Source organism: Schistocerca piceifrons, chromosome 4 (genome assembly GCF_021461385.2).
Source record: "Schistocerca piceifrons isolate TAMUIC-IGC-003096 chromosome 4, iqSchPice1.1, whole genome shotgun sequence".
NCBI classification, from domain to species: Eukaryota; Metazoa; Arthropoda; class Insecta; order Orthoptera; family Acrididae; genus Schistocerca; species Schistocerca piceifrons.
The window spans coordinates 382,221,747-382,240,881 of NC_060141.1; positions in this window are offsets into that span (position 1 = coordinate 382,221,747).

Below are 19,135 nucleotides of genomic sequence, written 5' to 3' on the forward strand. Positions count from 1 at the left end.
ATTGCGCATATCTAATAATGTATGTTAAATGTAATTAATTTGTTCAAAAAATGCCCCAACAATAATTTTTTTTATAAAGTAACTCTTTTAAAGAAGAACATTCATTTCAATTTAAAGAATATTTCCTATGCATTCACTCCAAGAATCAATAATATATATATATACGCCAGCATTGCGCGAAGCTGTGTCGAAGAATGTATAATTAAGAGCAGATATAGATGCGGTTTTTATTGAGGTAAGAATTTTTGCTTTTTTTATTCAGAATACAGGGCCGAAGGTCAGCACTGCTGCCCTTATAAAATTTACCAGATATTATTATTTCTGTTGAGAGGTTACATTTGGTTCATGGTTCATTATTTAATTAATATTATTGTGGGTTCATGGTCAATTTTCATTCATTAATTTTTGTGTGGGGAGTTTACCCTTGGCTTCATTCACATTATTATTCAACATTTTTGCTGAGAGGTTACATTTGGCTGCATTTCCATTTCTCATTATTATTTAACATATTTCGTGTGGAGAGGTTACAAGGTCTGCTAAAGAGACTGACTACACCACGCTTTTCCGCCCTGTTCTGGAGTATTGCTGTGCGTTGGGGGATCCGCATCAGGTGGGACTGACGGATGACATCGTAAAAGAAAAAGAAGGGCAGCTCGTTTTGTATTTTCGCGAAATAAGGAAGATAATGTCACAGACATGATACGTGAATTGGAGTGGCAATCATTAAAACAAAGGCGTTTTCCGTTGCGACGGGATCTTCTCATGAAATTTCAATCACCAGTTTTCCCCTCCGTTTACGAAAATATTCTGTTGGCACCCACCTGCATAGGGAGAAACGATCATCACGATAAAATAAGAGAAAACGGGGCTCACACAGAAAGATTTAAGTGCTCGTATTCCCGCGTGGCGTTAGAGAGTGGAACGGTAGAGAGACAGCTTGAATCCTCTGCCAAGCACTTTATTGTGAATAGCAGAGTAATCTCGTAGATGTAGATGTAGATGCAGATGTGTTCTGTCTTGCAATCTGTGCATGAGTTTCGTCTCTTATACGAGGGCAGTCCTGAAAGTAAGTTACGATCTGTCGCGAAATGGAAACGACTATGGAAATCCGATGAAGCTTTGCAAAGATGTGTAGGGCAGTGTCTCTAGTATGACTCTAGGTAGAATTATGTCGCTCTTTTCATTCCTGAACTCTTAGTGAGCGCGTAAAGCTGTTATAGAAAATAGTGTCTCCCGCCAAGCACGAGGGCCTGGTGAGAATTTTCCCCTGAAGCTATGCAACCAACATTACATAACTATCGTGCGGTTTCTTCTTCAAGACAATTCTCAGCTTCATTCTGCAGGGGCAATGAAGATGTTCCTGCATCGTTTCAATTGGAAATGTTTGGTTACCCACAATACAGCCCGTAATTGTCTCCCACTGAGTTTCATCTCTGCTCAAACGAACCGCTGGCTATGAACACAACATTTTGGCACAGACAACGAGCTTTAGGCCAGCGTAGAGAATTGGCGGAAAGCACTGGCGGCTGCCTTCTATGATGAGGGTATTGGAAAGTTGGTACAACGCTACGACGAATGTCTGGGTCAGAACGGCGACTACGTAGAGAAGTAGCTGAAAGGTGTAGCTAACTGTTACAAATGAAACATCTCTGATTTTCATTTCACGATGAATCGTAACTTACTTTCTGGACAGCCCTCGTATTTCGGGATTGAATTAAGTGTGCGCAGATATCTGGCGCCACATATCTGCGTAGCTCCAGCAAGGAACTGTCGAATCCATATCCACGCAGATTAACCGCTGTATTGCGCTCCGAAGGTGGACCAAGACACTACTGAGCAGTCGGTTCTGCTGTTCTGACTGGTCAGAGTACGTTCTTATCGTCAGGGTAACGGGAGTCCAGGGGTAGGGGTGAGCGCAGGCTGGAGACGGTAAGGAAGCAGGCAAAGGGGCGTCTCTCTCGCTAGTTATCCCCTCGGCGCCGGCCGACCCTCATTAACTGCACGCACGCGCTAAGCCTACCTTACGGGCATTAGCCTCAGGGGCCGCCGGGGGGAGCCACTAACACGGCCGGGCCGGTCCACCCCCCAGTGGCTGCACGCGCAGCGCGGCACGTAGCCCGGCAGCTCGTCATTTCGCCCTGCACCGACGCGGGCACGTTGCTCTCTGCCGAGACAGGATTCTGGCGAGCGGAGTGCTCAATCGGCCGCCCATCACACTCCAAATTTGCACGTTACAGGGCACATGACACAAGTGCGTCCACAAATTCTTTTCAACATAGTAACACCTATCACTCACGTATCGTAAACAACTTGGGTACCTGCTTCACCAACGATAATATACTACTGGCCATTAAAATTGCTACACCAAGAAGAAATGCAGATGATAAACGGGTATCCATTGGACACGCGGTGGCGTGCGGTTCTAGCCGCTGCAGTCCGGAACCGCGGGACTGCTACGGTCGCAGGTTCGAATCCTACCTCGGGCATGGATGCGTGTAATGTCATCAAGTTAGTTAGGTTTAAGTAGTTCTATGTTCTAGGGGACTGATGACCTAAGATGTTAAGACGCATAGTGCTCAGAGCCATTTGAACCATTTTTATTATACTAGAACTGACATGTGATTACATTTTCACGCAATTTGGGTGCATAGATCCTGAGAAATCGGTACCCAGAACAACTACTTCTGGCCGTAATAACGGCCTTGATACGCCCGGGCATTGAGTCAAACAGAGCTTGGATGGCGTGTACAGGTACAGCTGCCCATGCAGCTTCAACACGATACCACAGTTCATCAAGAGTAGCGACCGGCGTATTGTGACGAGCCAGTTGCTAGGCCACCATTGACCAGACGTTTTCAATTGGTGAGAGATCAGGAGAATGTACTGGCAAGGGCAGCAGTCGAGCATTTTCTGTATCCAGAAAGGCCCGTACTGGACCAGCAACATGCGGTCGTGCATTATCCTGCTGAAATGTAGGGTTTCTCAGGGGTCGAATGAAGGGTAGAGCCACGGATCGTAACACATGTACCGTCCACTGTTCAAAGTGCCGTCAATGCGAACAAGAGGTGACCGAGACGTGTAACCAATGGCACCCCATACCATCACGCCGGGGGATACGCCAATATGGCGATGACGAATACACACTTCCAATGTGCGTTCACTGCGATGTCCCCAAACACGGATGCGACCATCATGATGGTGCAAACAGAACCTGGATTCATCCGAAAAAATAACGTTTTGCCATTCGTGCACCCAGGCTCGTCGTTGAGTACACCATCGCAGGCGCTCCTGTCTGTGATGCAGCGTCAAAGGTAACCGCAGCAATGGTCCCCGAGCTGATAATCCATGCTGCTGCAAACGTCGTCGAACTGTTCGTGCAGATGGTTGATGTCTTGAAACGTCCCCATCTGTTGACTCAGGGATCGAGACGTGGCTGCACGATCCGTTACAGCCATACGGATAAGATTTCTGTCATCTCGACTGCTAGTGATGCGAGGCCGTTCGTTGGGATCAAGCACGGCGTTCCGTATTACCCTCCTGAACCCATCGATTCCATATTCTGCTAACAGTCATTGGGTCTCGACCAACGCGAGCAGCAATGCCGCGATATGATAAACCGCAATCGCAATAGGCTACAATCTGACCTTTACCAAAGTCGGAAACGTGATGGTACGCATTTCTTCTCCTTACACGAGGCATCACAACAACGTTTCACCAGGCAACGCCGGTCAACTGCTGTTTGTGTATGAGAAATAGGTTGGCAACTTTCCTCATGTCATCACGGTGTAGGTGTTGTCACCGGCGCCAGCCTTGTGTGAATGCTCTGAAAAGCTCATCATTTGCATATCACAGCATCGTCTTCTTGTCGGATAAATTTCGCGACTGTAGCACGTCATCTTCGTGGTGTAGCAATTTTAATGGCCAGTAGTGTATAACTCTATTTAAACGTTCTTGATTTGAAATTTCAGCCTCGACGTCTTAGAGTGTAAGTTCTGGACGGGCAAAGGGATGCAGTGGAGCTCGAGAGTTTGTGTTTGTATTTATTCTCAAAATTCGCCTATACTTCTCCAAACACTCAGCCGCTAACTCCATATGCTACCAATAGTACCCTTACTCAGTGACCTAAACTGGAATGACGACTTGCAGGAATAATAAGAAAACAAGATGCCAGAAAATCGTTAGGAAGGTCTTGAATAAATGTGAATTTGGCACTAAAGAAGTGGCTGACAAAAAAGTCACTCGACTAATTTTTGCGTAGTCCTTAGTCTCGGACCCTCCTCAACTTCGATTAGTTTAAGTTGTATGGTATCCATATCGTCGGAAACCTGCCATGTCGCTTCATATTTCAATTAATTGACAAACTACTAAAACTGCTATATAGATAAATAAATACACCTTCAACTCAGCTCCGTTTTGTGTAGAAGTTTTATAAGGAAACATTGGCCACGTGCGAGCAGGACTCGCGCTCTGAGGGTTCAATACAAACATAATTACGTATACAGACAGCTCATCCAAAATCTTGACGATTTTTGCCTATTATCGACATTGATACTGACAGGATATCGGTCTCTGGGATTCCAAGACTTTCGAGGATGTTTAAGCTTGAAATTTGAAGATGGAAAACAAATGACAAATGAAATGTTTTTTTGTGTGACATAACTGCAAATTGCTGGTCAACCACATGTTACAACGTTTATTGATTTTAGAAAACCGTATGACTCCACAGACAGAGAAAGCCTCATTAGAACTCTGGAGGAGTTTGGAATGGACAGAAAAACTAGAGAGATGATAAAGCAAACACTTAGAGATTCCAAGTCCAAAGTCAAATTTCGAAGCAAGATTTCTGAACCTTTTAAAATCCAAACGGGTTTGAGACAAGGGGATGGACTCTCCCCAGTTTTATTCAACATCACTTTGGAAAAGATTATGTGGCAGACGTTGGATTAATACACACAACAAAAAGTAAAGGGAATTTCTTTTGGAGGATCAGTTAAAGGCCTAACGATACATGTACTAGCTTTAGCAGATGATATTGCTCTCCTGTCCACAGATATAGCAGAAGCAATTAAACAAATAGAAATCGTAGCGAAGCATGCAGCTACATTTGATTTACAGATATCAGAAGAAAAAATGAAATTCATGTCTAACAAATATAAGGAAATCAAAGAACTGCACACAATTATTGGATGTATAGAAAGGGTCAAACACTTTAAATATTAGGGGGGAACAATAACGGATAGTGGCGTAGAAAAAGAAGCTGTCAAACTTCGAGTAGCATTTTAACACAGAAGCTGGGCAACAAAATATACCTATCTCGAAATGCAAAGTTATTACGCTACAATACAGTGACGAGAACAGAAGTTCAATATGCAGCAGAAACACTCTCCCTCAAGAACTAAGGACTAATAGATGAGCTCGAGAAGAAGGAAAGAGTAATTCTGAGGAAGATGGGCTCAAAAAATTGGTGAAAAATGGGTAAAGATGAGCAATGAGAAGAGCTACAAAATTATTAAACCAGTCACAACGGAAATGAGAAAGAGAAGGCTGATGTTCTTTGGTCATCTGATGAGAATGGATGATGGCAGATTAACGAAGAAAATCTTCAATATAATTTAACAGAGGAAAACACCCAGGTCTTGGTTGCAAGGAATAAAGAAAGACGTCGGTGAACTTGGACTTACAGAAACTAACGAAATGAATAGGGACAGATATAGAAAAGCAATAACCCAATTCGAGGTTTTTCAGAAGGCTCCAAAACGGAAGACAAACAGGAAGCTAACAGCTGAACATCTGGAAAAAATGGCAGCAGGCAGAAGAGCAGCCCGAGAGAAGAGAAAGAAAAAAGTGAACAAGAAATAAAATTTGTAACGCGGTCCTTAGTTGGCCAATTCGTGTAAATAAATAATAAATAACTGCAAATTAACAACTTTCTTTTTTTTATTACTTGTACTCTGCATCTTTGTTTCTTACCAAGTTTCATGATTGTAGAATAACGGTAAGTGCCTTAAGTATTTTAATGGGCGAATCTGCGAGAGCTAAATATGTAACATAAATGGCCGTAACTTTTGATTGCATTGACTTAGAAGCTTACCGTTTTAACGCCGCCAAGGAACCATCGATTTTAGTCCGTGACACAAATTTCAACGTGATACGTCTACATGTTCCTTACAAAAAGGAGTCTTAACAGACGGATCTACAGACAGTCGTATAACATGTGACAAAAAAAGTATTTTTTCGTGCGATGTAAATAAAGTAACAATTTTTCGATTTTTTTCTTTATTTTTACGGTAAAATCTCTCTTCTTGCAAGATTTCATGATTTTAGGTCACCGGGTGTAAATACACTACTGGCCATTAAAATTGCTACACCACGAAGATGACATGCTACAGACGCGAAATTTAACCGGCAGGAAGAAGATGGTGTTATATGCAAATGGTTTGCTTTTCAGAGCATTCACACAAGGCTGGCGCCGGTGGAGACACCTACAACGTGCTGACTTCAGGAAAGTTTCCAACCGATTTCTCATACACAAACACCAGCTGACCGGCGTTATCTGGTGAAACGTTGTTGTGATGCCTCGTGTAAAGAGGAGAAATGCGTACCATCACGTTTCCGACTTTGATAAAGGTCGGATTGTAGCCTATCGCAATTGCGGTTTATCGTACCGCGACGTTGTTGCTCGCGTTGGTCGAGATCCAATGACTATTAGCAGAATATCGAATCGGTGGGTTCAGGAGGGTAATAAGGAATGCCGTGCTTGATCTAAACGGCCTCGTATCACTAGCAGTTGAGATGACAGATATCTTACCCGCTTGGCTGTAACTGATCGCGCAGCCACGTCTCGATCCCAGAGTCAACAGATGGGGACGTTTGCAAGACAACAATCATCTGCACCAACAGTTCGAAGACGTTGGCAGCAGTATGGACTATCAGCTCGGAGGCCATGGCTGCGGTTACCTTTGACCCTGTGCCGGCCGAAGTGGCCGTGCGGTTAAAGGCGCTGCAGTCTGGAACCGCAAGACCGCTACGGTCGCAGGTTCGAATCCTGCTTCGGGCATGGATGTTTGTGATGTCTTTAGGTTAGTTAGGTTTAACTAGTTCTAACTTCTAGGGTACTACTGACCATAGCAGTTGAGTCCCATAGTGCTCATTTGAGCCATTTGACGCTGCATCACAGACAGGAGCGCCTGCGATGGTGTACTCAACAACGAACCTTGGTGCACGAATGGCAAAAAGTTATTTTTTCGGATGAATCCTGGTTCTTTTACAGCATCATGATGGTCGCATCCGTGTTTGGCGACATCGCGGTGAACGCACATTTTAAGCGTGTATTCGTCATCGCCATACTGGCGTATCACCCGGCTTGATGGTATGGGGTGGCATTGATTACACGTCTCGGTCACCTCTTGTTCGCATTGACGGCACTTTGAACAGTGGACGATACATTTCAGATGTGTTACGACCCGTGGCTCTACCCTTCATTTGATCCCTGCGAAACCCTACATTTCAGCAGGATAATGCACGAAAGCATGTTGCAGGTCCTGTACGGCCTTTCTGGATACAGAAAATGTTCGACTGCTGCCCTGGCCAGTACATTCTGCTGATCTCTCACGAACTGAAAACGTCTGGTCAATGGTGGCCGAGCAACTGGCTCGTCACAATACGCCAGTCACTACTCTTGATGAACTGTGGTATGGTGTTTAAGCTGTATGGGCAGCTGTACCTGTACACGCCATCCAAGCTCTGTTTGACTCAATGCCCGGGCGTATCAAGGCCGTTATTAGGGCCTGAGGTGGTTGTTCTGGGTACTGACTTTTCAGGATCTATGCACCCAAATTGCGTGAAAATGTAATCACATGTCAGTTCTAGTATAATATATAGTAACAATAGATTCACATTTCAAGAGATGCATTTGTCAATTTGACTTCTGAATTTTTGCAAAAACTCTCACGTTGGCCGCGTGAAATCTATATTGGCACGACTCAGTATGTTGTCTTGTCAGACACTAGAGATCTTAGAAATTCTCGTACTTTTCCCGCAGTACCTCGTAAAAGAAGAAAGTTGTCTGAATATAATTGTCGCTAGTATTAACAACATCTGGCAACGGGATGAACGTTAGGGTCTCTGGTTTGTATGAAATGTTGCATGGTAGGATTCTGTTTCCGTGAAACTGAAATCACTACAAACTGAAAAATTGCGTTATTTATCTTTTAAAGGTCTAGGCGATTTTGCCAAGTCAAGTGCCACCCGGTTGACTGGCCACCATTGGGAATTTGATTTCAGGATGCTCGGAGTTTATGAGGTTAATGTTGCCTTAATTCGTATCCCCTGCCGACTGAGGAATTTAGCCAAATAAACCCACACAAAATAACTACGTCTACGCCTTTTACTAATACGGGAGTGGTCGCTCCATAATATTAAAACAATGTTTTTTTTTCTAATTTTTGTGCTACAGGCCCATAGGATGGGGCCTAGACATAAACGTCTCGGCAGCATAAACATATTTCTCTACCTACGTAATAGCCGGTACATCCACCTTTGGCATGAATAACAGCAGTGACGTGTCGTGACATAGAAGTAATGAGGCATTGGTAGGCCGCTGGAGGGAGTTAGTACTACGCCTGCACGCACAGGTCACCTAATCCCCGTTAATTCCGGGGAGGAGGGAAATGAACTCTGGGGCCACGTTTAATCTCATCCCAGAAGTGTTCGAACGTGTTCAGATCTGGCGAGTTGGGTGGGGGGGGGAGTCATCACATCAATTGGATCTCGCTACTGTGTTCCTCAAACCACTCTACCACACTCCTGGCTTTTTGACATGGCGCATGGGCGCATGCGTCCCCACGTGAATGTTCCCCGGAGCATAATGGAGCCTGTGCAGTGTCGAGGAGCTGTTTCCCTGGAAGGCAACGGATTCGTGTTCTCCTATCGGCATGGTGAAGAAGGTATCGGGAATCGTCAGACCACGCAACGCTCTACCACTCCGTCAATGTCCAGTGCATATGGCCATGTGCCCTAGTTGCCGATGTCGTGGTGTTAACATAGGCATATGCGTGCGTCGTCGTCTACGGACGCCCTTCGTTAGGAGTGTCCAGTTAACTGTCTGTTCAGACACGCTTGTACTCTCCCCGTCAATAAAGTCCGATGTTAGTTCAACCACAGTTTGCCGCCTGTCCTGTTTGACCAGTCTCCCAGCCTATGACGCCTGTAATGAGACGAGGCCGACTTCCGTATACGGTTTCAACTTGGTTTCGTCTCGTTTTGAAGTCACTCACGACAATACTCCTCGAACACTCGACAAGTCACGCTCTTTCAGAAATGGTCCGCCAAGTCTCCGGAACATCACCATCTGCCCTCGGTCTAACAAACAGATCGCGTGCATTTCCCGTTCTACACATGGACAGCACGCTTACTGATACTACATGCACCGTGCTTGTGTCTGACTAGCAGTCATTCCTCACGAGGTGACGCTGCTATTGCCTGGACTGGTTTATATCGATAGTAGGCCAGTGATGGTAATGCTCTTACTTATCAGTGTACAAGCATACATACGAATATATATATATATATATATATATATATATATATATATATATATATATATATTCTGAAGAGCCAAAGAAACTGGTACACATGCCTAATATCGTGAACGCCCCCGCGTGCACACAGATGTGCCACAACACGACGTGGCATGGACTCGACTTATGTCTGAAGTAGTGCAGGAGGGAACTAACACCATGAATCCTGCACGGCTGTTCATAAATCGGTAAGAAGACAAAGGGTTGGAGATCTCTTCTGAATAGCACGTTGCAAGGCATCCCAGATATGCTCAATAATGATCATGTCTGCGGAGTCTGGGGGCCAGCAGAACTATTTAAATTCAGAAGAGTGTTTCTGGAGCCACTCTGTAGCAATTCTGGACCTCTAGGATGCCGCATTGTTCCGCATAATGGACATGAATGAATGCAGAGGTGCTTACGTCTGTGTCACCTGTCAGAGTCGTATCTAGACGTATCAAGGGTCCCATGTCACTCGAACTGCACACGCCCCACACTATTACAGAGCCTCCACCAGCTTGAACAGTACCGTGCTGACATGTAGGCTCCATAGATTCAACATGTTTCCAGTCATCAACAGTCCAACGTCGATGTTGTCGGGCCCAGGCGCGGCGTAAACCTTCGTAGCGTGCCGTCATCAAGGGTACACGAGTGGGCCTTCGGCTCCGAAAGTCCATTTCGATGATGTTTCGTTGAATAGTTCGCACGCTTACACTTGTTGATGGCCCAGCTTTGAAATCTGCAGCAATTTGCGGTAAGGTTGGACTTCTGTCACTTTGAACGATTCTCTTCAGTCGTTCTTGGTCCCGTTCTTGAAGGAACTTTTCCCGGTCGCAGCGATGTCGGAGATTTGATGTTTTACCGGATTCCTGATATTCACGGCACACTCGTGAAATGATCGTTGAAATGATCGTACGGAAAATTCCCACTTCATCACTGTCTTGTAGATGCCGTGTCCCATCGCTCGTGCACCGACAGAAACATCACGTTCAAACTCACTCAGATCTTGATGACCTGCCATTGTAAAAGCAGTAACCACTCTAACAATTGCGCCACACCATTGTTGCCTTACATAGGCGTTGCCTACTGCAACGCCGTATTCTGCCTGTTTAGATATGTCTGTATTTGAATACGCATGCCCACCCCATACCAGTTTCTTCGGCACATCAGTATATATATATATATATATATATATATATATATATATATATATATATATATATATATATATATATATATATACTGTCGGGAAATGCTTCGTTGCCACAGCAGACGGCGCTAACGAATGAATTATCTTCTGACCACACGCCTCTTGTTGCATGTGTGTTGCAAGATGTGTGATCGACGTAGCGTGCTACAAGCACCAGAACGGTCAGGTATTCCTGTCAGGAACAAGCCGAGACGTTGTTTGTATATTACCAAGCAGATGTAAAAGAAATACATCATGGCTATACCAAAATAACTACCCTCGTAGATACTAACCACGATTATGTGTATCGTCCTTAACATTACTATCACTGTCACCTGAAACGAGTGCAAGGTTATCACCAACGGATTTGCCTCTACTGGAAGGATTTTGTCGACGGTTTTTGCACGAAACCATCACAGTTATGAGATTTCTATCCTCAGTCCTTGCTGTCTACGTGTAAACGCGTCCATTGCACCCAATGCAGGCCAATTTGAACATATGTTGTGACGTGGATGCGATACAGCTCTGTATTGTGTTCCGGGACGATTTGTTGGCGTTGCACGCACGCCGTCCATTTCCGAACACGAGTCGGTAGGATTTTTTTCCTCATTTCCAAGTCATGAGTCCGTCCCTGGAGTATATATATAATGTCCCATCAACCCTCCAGGGGTGATAGATCATGTCTTGGGGAACAAGTTTTGTTAGATATAAAAATGTTCGCTTACGGCTCTTGCCGACGCTAGGCGTGCTTTTACTGGGCCTGGGACAAACTCAATTCTAGCAAACTGGCAGGGTCTACTGATTAGACTTGCTGCATTTGCATTATTAGGTGTGCTGCAATTACATACTTCCTACCCCAGTAAACTGAGAGTGATTTTAAAGAAGAAGAACTTGAAAATGAGTCTCTAAACGAATAAAGATTTTTTGCGATCGAAGTAGGAATTCTGTTCCGTCTACTCCAGTTTATGCAGAATAGAGGACTGAATTATAGGCAGCACACATTAGGTACACATGTCGCAGAATGCCTGCAACCTGATACCTCTTAAGCGGACAGCCAGTAATAAAAAATGCATCTCAAGAGCACAACCAGTAATAGAAGACGCCTAATATCACAGGGAAACGACAGCGAACATTTATTCTTTAACAAAGGTTCCTCGCCGTCCGATCTGTCACCTCTAGACGTTTGATGTTAAAATTTTGAAATGCCCTGTGTAGGTACACAACAGCAGAAATTCGGCCTAGGATGACCCCACTGCATGGTGATAAAGCTTTCACTTCTGAGTAATGTGAGACATCTCATAGAAGGTGCATGAATGGAAATCGATGGCGAGGAGAAGCCTCATGGAGCTAACGGACCAAGTCGTTTAAGGCACCATTTTTGAGCATTGTTTATGAGAATCTTGGGTATCGTAAATTGTGTTTCGTGACCAGACAACAACAAGACTGTGTGAACTGAATAGACGTTACCATTTTTGGTGTGCCATTAGGAGGAAGATACTGACGTTTTTAAAGAAAACTGTTAGAAATAGGAATTTCTTTCAGCACGCCGGAAAGAAAGGCGAGGGTGTGGCAGTGGATGCATTCTCACTCCCCAGACATGTAAAAAATAATTCAAGGAAAGATTCAGAATAATGACGATAGCTTTAGTGGGCGAGGGTAATGCTTAGCTTGCCATATTCGTACCACTGATAACGGTAAGTACAGCTATACATTGTGGGACATTGCAGAGTATGTGTAGATTCAATCGAAACAAATGACACTGCTTACAGCAGGGAATGCACGACCTCAAGCTGTAAATGATTCAAATTGGAGGTTGTAGCTAAAACAATATTTTTTTTATTTAACTTCCATACACAACGTAAAGAGCTGATCTTACAACGAGCCGTCTACACCTCTAGCGTCTCGAAAAACGAAACTCCCTACGGAAGAAAAACGCTTAGTTTCAGAATTTAGTCAACCTATAATTCATTTTAACAGCAGTCGCATTTATTACGGTCGAGATCAACTGACAAGTCATTAGTTAGGTCATTACTTAATAGAAGACAATGGTAATTCAAAGACACAGGTCAAATCATTCAGCACTTTGTATAGAGTTGAAAGGTAATGCAGTCACTTCATGCAGTGACGTCAAATGACATAATCTCGAAAGCAGCAGATGTAATGAGAAGTACTGCATCCATTTCCTAATACTTATGTTCACATCCATACTCCATTCAGACACATATATCTAAAAAAATGATTTAATCAAGCTGTTCAGCGGAACGCATAGTCAAAATTTCTTAAAAAAAGTGCCATTAATGTAAAGATAGGGAAAACGTCTAAGATTATGAGTCATTAGCTACAATAACAGCAACGCCTTATAAAAGATTAGCCATTCCCAGGAGGCATCACGCAAATACAGTGTCACAATATGACTAGCTTTGAGAGCTGTTTCAGTCCGATGAGGAACATATGGGAGTGTCTAGAACATATATACCACGAAGACGTAAGACGACGCTTGGTCACCGAGGATGTAGAAATAAACGTCATGGTTCATCTCCTCGGTAATGTGAAAGAGTTGTCCCAAGCCATGATACGGAAACCCTCCAAAAGCGTCACAGAACCACCTCCTACCTGAACTACAGCCTCCACACAACTGGGCCGTCGATACACTCGTCACTTTACATCATTCAAAGAGACGCGAAACCATGACTCGTTGGACCACGAACCTGGAGTCAGTTGTGTACAGTTGATGTATTGAGTGGCCCACTGGAGCCGTACAACTTCCTGTACCACCTTCAACAGCGGTCTTCTGCAAAGTACTACCAATGTTCATTATAAGCAGTTCCCTTCGCAATGTTTTGTCGAAAACTTGTTGAAATTAGCCTGCATTTACTGAGGGCAGCATTTCCAGCCGAGTTAGGCACCGATTATCGTTGACAAGACGTGGCGCTCTTCTCTGATTCCATTCGATTAGCATTTTTACATTCGGTCTTCTTACGTAGTGTTACATAGCAGTGTGTGTCACACCATTTCACGATGCATATTCACATTGATATCCTCACAATGTGGTCATGGGCCAGCTTCTTTTCTTCCTCCTGTCATGGGCTCCACGTCAACCAGTCTTCCCGCATTTACTGTATATGACCCACCGGCACGTACAGTCCACTTCACTGCTATGACATACGTCAGAGGTGGAGAATCTGGTGACCGAAACGTAACAGTTGTACACTACCTACAGGGTGTTTCACAAGTGATGGTAAATAATTCACACACGGACCGTACAGGCCAAAAGTAACTAAAAAGCTCCAATAGACAAAAATCAAACGTTGCCGAGGTATGGCATTAATTAATTAATTATACTTGGGAAGCAACTGCAAACGCCCCTGGACACCGCGGTATTTACGCTGGTATCTCAAGATTTGGGATCCACTATCTGTTTGTTTACGCATGCGCAACTCTTTTCCTTTCCCCCTCCGTGCTCTCTGCCGTATCGGGCTCATGATCAGTTAAGAACGTGAAGCCACCATGGGCAGAGGTTACACTTCAAGAAGGATTGTTACCCAAGAGCGTGTCCTGAGTCATAGCAGTGTGTGACGGATTTTACATCGGCAAGTACTCTGAACCGTGGTGACTGGCGCTAGTTAGGCTCCACTTGTGTCGCTGATATCGACACACGTCTGGACTTGTATGCCTGACTGTTCAGCCTTTGGTTCTCCGTCTTGGCGTGTGGCCGGAGTCTCTCTCCGGTTGGCGTTCAACGAGGCACCATGTTTTGAAGGCAGGCCCTCGTCTGGATCCGCTGTGCCTGGGCCTCGCCATCCTCGCCGTCCTTGCCGTGTACGTGCCGGGTGTACGGTGCTGATTAGTCGGTGCATTTGCGTGCGAAACGGTGGCGGGTCCGTCATCTCATGCTGGACATCTCATCGCGTAACTGGAAGCATGACGTTAAGTATAATTCATATTCTGCTGTTAACCTGTGAAGGTTTGTGAAACTTACGGTGGAATCTTGTATCTACCGGAGATCAGTTAAGGATGGTTTCGAATAAGAGAGTGTTACACGGAACTTACGAAGTTTAAGGCTTCGAAGTGTTGTTTCTGCGGAGAGGAGTCTAATTATTTCGGCAAATGCAAAAGAAATAGAGTTTTACTGCTTGTTTCAAAGATTCCTTGCAGTGTTAATTTGATCTAGTATTTTACTTAGTGTGATCTTCGCCCAGTTTTGGTTTTAGACTTTCTTTTAATATGAGGGGCAGAGCTTTTGTAAAGTCAGCGTAATTTTAATTGTTCTTTTATTCGGTAAATGTCTCAGTTGGGTTTTCAGTTATGTTACAGACAGTCACGTAATTAGTAAGTCTTGCATGGTCTTGAAAAAGGTGAATCACGAGTATAATTTGTCTGCCACATGTATTATTTGCTGTTGCAAATGAGGCAGATGGTCTTTGTCGCCTTGGCGGGCAGCTGAGATCATGTGTGTGTCTGGCGTGTTTTCTGTCCTGACTTGCAGCCTGATCATCTTCGAAATTGCTTGGTGGTTGCTTTCTACTCGTTTGTTCCGAGTACCACCGTGTATAAGCCGTGCTTTTTATTCCTTTATTGAGTTTCGATTCCCCCCGAAAGGGGCGGGCTGGCAGCAGCTTAGTACGCCTCTCTTCAGCCTACAGAATTTGTTTTAAAAAGATGAAGATAATAAATAATAAAAACAGGCGATACAATCTGTGACTTAAATGATAAAATGATGGAAAAATCGTGGAACTTAAAACATAAAACAAAGGCTTGATGATGCTAATAAAACACGTATGAAGCAGACAGGTAAAATATTAGACATACAATTTAAAAAAATACGGCGACAGTCTACTTTCTGTTCGCAAGAGATATAAAACTTACACCAGCGACAGCATGGTTTCTGTTCGCAACAATTTGGAAAGACGAACAACACTGAACATTTACTTGAACACTGCACTAAAAAATTTTCACAAATATGATATACCACAGCCGAGGGCAGATGGGGGGCGGGGGGGAACCTGGACAGATGACGAGAAAGGAAAAGGGGGGGGAAGGAGAGGAAAAAATGAAGTGGTGGGGAGGGGGGAAAGGAGCCGATGGAGGACGAGGACCCGTAAGAGGGAGCGAGTGCTGGGCAGACGCGACAGGGAGTGGGGAAAGGCAGAGGACGGGTATACAAAAGGACTCAGGGGCGGGGGGCAGAGAGAGGTTAGGTGGGAAGAAAACAGGATGGAAGGGGGGAAAGAGCGAGCCCAGGGAAAGGAGAGGAAAGGAGGGGGGTGAGGACCAAGGCTGATAGGAGGGGTAAATGGAGGGAGAGAGGGCACCATCTGGGAAGGGGAGTTGACAGAAGCCACCTTGGGAAAGGAGAGGAAGGGTGTAGAGATGGAGGGTAGGGAGGACACAACAGTGAAGACGCGGCAGGGGGTGGGGATCGGAGAGAAGGGGAGCAACCAGGGGGTGAGGGGGATCAAGGCGGCGGGAGGTGTAGTGTATGCAGATATGTTCGAGGAATAGGAGCAGATTGGGGAAAGGAATGAGGTCGCAGAGGATCCACGTGTGGGATGGGAGGTGTATATGGAAAGTGAGGCGGAGTGCATGGCGCTCGAGGATCTGGAGGGACTTGTAGAATTTGGTGGGTAGCCATGCTCCCATCCTTTAGTTAAATATCTGGCCTGTCCTCCGAGACGGACGAGACCTTTTCATAAGTAACTCAAGGTGAATCATAAGTGTTGTGGAAAGTTTGGTTATGTAAGCAATGAACTTCATAGTGTGCTTGTGGTGGTGACTGTGATCCTTTTGCAATCATATCTAATTGTTTTCTTTAAAATACTGTTTTTTATATTAATTCATGTTCTAATCACATAGTTCTTCTAAGTGAACGACAAGTGTCCGAAATTTAAAGACTTGTTAAAAAAAAAGAGAAGGCAGACGGTTAAAGTCAGCCGTACAGGGTGGTCAATTGATTGTGACCAGGCCAAATATCTCACGAAATAAGAGTCAAAGGAAAAAACTACAAAGAGCGAAACTTGTCTAGCTTGAAGGGGGAAAGCAGATGGCGCTATGGTTCGTCCGCTAGATGGCACTGCCATAGGTCAAACGGATATCAACTGCGTTTCTTTAAATAGGAACCCCGATTTTTTATTACATATTCGCATAGTACGTAAAGAAATATGAATGTTTTAGTTGGACCACTTTTGGACCACTTGGGTCACGATGGAGGCAGCAGCTGGGGCACACAGACTTAAAACTGGCAAAAACTGGGTCTCATTCGGATATCCAGAATCACACACTAACATAGTGAGTGAGGTAAATATCGGAATGCCTGGAGAAATGCCTCCCGATTATATAACTTCCCATTGCTTCGACAAGCCTTACAACATAATAATTGGAAGTAGGGAGCAGTGGGAAAAACAGTTCGACACCGTACAGGGGACATCGTTTGGTTCACCGATGGGTTGAAAACAGACCAGGGAGTTGGGGCAGGGGCGTACGGGGTTCAGGCAAGACTGGAGAGCATCATCTCTCTAGGAAAACTGGCCTTTGTATTCCAAGCTGAAATTACTGCAATTAGGGCAACCAGGCAGCCCTGAAATCATTGGCAAGTCCTCCAACAAGATCTAAGATTGCTGCAGGTTGCCACAGAGGTCTAGTGGAGCTAGGGGGAAGCAATAGGGTAAACCTAGTGTAGATCCCTGGCCACTCAGGGAACTGTGGCAATGAACAAGCCGATAGATTGGCTAGGATGGGGGCAACAACTTCATTTATTGGACCGGAACCTGTCCTGACAATCACCAAGGCTATGATCAAATTAGAACTACGGAGCTGGCTTAGGGAACAGCACATGGGATGTTGGACCAAGGTCCATAATCAAAAACATGCTAAGGTAATTATGCCCACGCCATGTGTTAAAAGAATCTCTATAATCCTGGGATTGAACAGGAAAGAGGTCAAACTCATGTCTGGACTGATGACCAGCCATTGGAATTTCAAAAAACACGTACACACAATGGGTATAATGGAAGAGGACCCTAAATGTAGGATCTGTGATGATGGGAAGAAACTGCATCACACCTAATCTTCGAATGCATGGCATTGGAGAGTAAAAGATACAGAATATTCGGGACAACTAGACCTGAAGAAATTATGTCTAACAAAAAAACTGGTAGAGGGATTCCTTGCACTATTTAAGGGCACTGGTTGTCTTTACTAGATATACAGGGAGCGGTACCGCACAATAAACCTAGTTTCGGTGCGGGCAGTGGCGGGTCAGACCTAAGCTTCTTTAGCTTCCCAATTAAAATCAATCAATCAATCAAAGTTCCTCGACAGCATTCCATTGGAAAATGAGCTGTCTGTAATGTACAGTACAGAAGAGTTTACAAATAAAACCATGAGTGAACTTGCAAAACTGCTGAGCACCAATTCAATGTCAAATAAAATTTTCAGAAATTTATTATGTTGATAGAATTACTGTATGCCATTCCTCACTGTGCGTTTTCCGTAAAAAGAACGTTTTCGGCTGTGACGAGGATCAAAAGCTACTCTCTAAATTCTATTGGAGAAGAGAAGCTCGTCTACTAGGAGAACTCCGAAGGAAGGAACAGTTCTTGGAGGATGCTGTTACCAAATTTGCATCACAGCAGAACAGAGTGGAATTTCGATTACGTTAACACGCAGGGATGATCTACGGTAGTGTCTAGGTAGAGATTAAATTGATATTAGGTCTTGTTACTTCAATATTTATTCTTTAAATTTAAACTCTTACCTGTTGCGATTTGAATCTTTAACATTAATTTTTTTTTAATTTAAAATATTACCCTTTGTGAGTATTATCGAAATGAACCTACCCTTTGATTTACTGTTTTTCACTTCAAACATAATATTAACGTGATTAATTAATTAATATAATTAATATATAGGCAGACTTTTTTCCACCGTATACAAACACCAGGGATTGATCGATGAGAGGATACGGAACAAAAGAGGTCTAATGAACTTACGTCCGGAAATGCATGGCTTCCCTGCAAGAGACCATTTATTGAATCATACTTTGTTACAGAGACTGCGGTCTAATAAGCGCTATATCATGCAGCCGCAGTTACAGTATACATGGTTCAAATGGCTCTGAGCACTGTGGTACTTAACATCTGAGGTCATCAGTCACCTAGAACTTAGAGCTACTTAAACCTAACTAACCTAAGGACATCACACACATCTATGCCCGAGGCAGGATTCGAACCTGCGACCGTAGCGGTCGTTCGGTTGCAGACTGCAGCGCCTAGAACCGCTCGGCCACACCGACCGGCTACAGTATACATGGTTTCCTCCTTCGGGGTGGTACTGTTCCTCATACGTCATGCCGTCGCGCCCTCTCCTGCTAATGTTGAGTCCGATTCACTTC